Source organism: Gastrolobium bilobum, unplaced genomic scaffold, assembly GCF_033153095.1.
Source record: "Gastrolobium bilobum isolate Gb01-03AN ecotype WA unplaced genomic scaffold, APGP_CSIRO_Gbil_v1 utg39394, whole genome shotgun sequence".
Taxonomy (NCBI): Eukaryota; Viridiplantae; Streptophyta; class Magnoliopsida; order Fabales; family Fabaceae; genus Gastrolobium; species Gastrolobium bilobum.
This window is the reverse complement of record NW_026898622.1, coordinates 54,005-55,605: the sequence shown is the minus strand read 5'-3', so window position 1 is coordinate 55,605 and position 1,601 is coordinate 54,005. Positions and strand designations below refer to the sequence as shown.

At 45.2% G+C, this 1,601-nt stretch overlaps 1 non-coding gene across 1 annotated transcript; it reads left to right on the top strand.

The window, feature by feature from the left end:
- Positions 1–1,496: 1,496 nt before the first annotated feature.
- LOC133317755 (small nucleolar RNA R71) lies at positions 1,497–1,601 on the top strand. Its single transcript, XR_009752366.1, has one exon. It is a non-coding gene; the product is annotated as a small nucleolar RNA R71 (small nucleolar RNA).

Sequence of the window (1,601 nt, the reverse complement as noted above, 5' to 3'; positions counted from 1 at the left end):
TGATGAAGTCAACTGGTAGAATGAACTTGTCTACTTGGACAAGGACATTCTCAATTTTTCCTTCTGGCTTGGCTATAGATCGGTCTGCAAGTTGAAGAGTGACTGTGGTTGGTCTTGCTGCTCCTATGTCAAGCTGCTTGAAGATGGAAGCTGGCATTAGATTTACACTTGAGCCCAGATCACAAAGTGCCCGACCAAGATAGTTTTTCCCAACTGTACACGGGATGGTGAATATACCAGGATCCTTTAGTTTGGGAGGAATTTTAGTCAGGTACTTGCACGATTGTTGAGTGAGGGCTACGGTCTCAAACTCTTCGATCTTTCTTCTTTTTGACAAAATGTCCTTCATGAATTTTGCATATGAAGGCATTTGCTCCAGAGCTTCTACTAGAGGGATATTTATGTGAAGTTGTTTCATCAAGTCAAGAAACTGGCTAAACTGCTTATCCTCGTGTTGCTTTTTCAACCTCTGTGGAAAAGGAGGCTCGATCGGTTCACTCCTTCTCTTGCATGGGGGAACATAAGTTGGAACTGAAACTGGTTCACTGACTTTTGTTGCTCCATGTTCTGCTACAGGTGTTGCGTCATCCGGTTTGATTTCAGCAGACTCATTGCTTTGGACCTTCTCTTCTGGTCCTGTCTGAGCTTCAAGGTGTGAAGGGTCAGTGGCTTCTTCAACTTCCTTTCCTATGGGCTGTTTTGCTGGTTCGCACTTTCAAGGTCGTGCCACTAAGTCTGGGGGTGGTAAGGTTTTTCCATCTCGCAGGCTTATAGCATTACAATGCTCCTGGTTATCTTGAGACGGCTTTTCTGTATCACTAGGGAGTGTCCCTGGTTGCCTCTGTTTGAGTGCTCCAGCCAGCTGACCAATTTGGGTTTCTAGGTTTCGCATGGCTGCGCTGTTCTGATTCATGTACTCCTTGACAGAAGTCTCAAAGGATTGGGACTTCCCTTCACCCTTATCCCAGTTTTGTTGGTTCTGCCTGGGATATGGGGGTCGGTTCTGGTAGTTTCCTCCACTACCTCCAGCATTATTCTGATTCCTCCAGCCTCGGTTATTGTTCCCTTGATGGTTGCCATTGCTCCTGTTGTTGTTGGCATACCCTCCTGCATAGCACACAGCAGCTAGATTGTTACAGTCCTCATATTCATGAGAACCTCCACAAGTGGGGCAACTCTGACTTGATTGAGTCAAAAGAAGCTGCTCAGTTGTTTTTTTCTGTTCCATGGGCTTCCAGTTTTTTATAGTGTTCTGGAGCGAAGCCATTTGTGCAGAAAGAGCATCAGCTGAGCTTAGCTCAAGAACTCCTGCTTTCTTAGGAGCACTGTGGCGTGTGGAAGGCCATGAAATATGTTTTTTTGAAAGTTTTTCCAACAACTGGTAGGTTTCTGGATAAGTAAAACCCAAAAGATCTCCCCCTGCGGCTGCATCAACAGTTGCTTTCAATGGTGGGGTTAAACCATGATAAAACGTGTGAATGATGCCCCAATCAGAAACTCCATGATTCGGGCAGATTCGTATCAACTCTTTAAAGCGTTCCCACGCTTCATACAGACTTTCTCCATCATACATTTGAAAAGAAGCTATATCAGCCCTCACT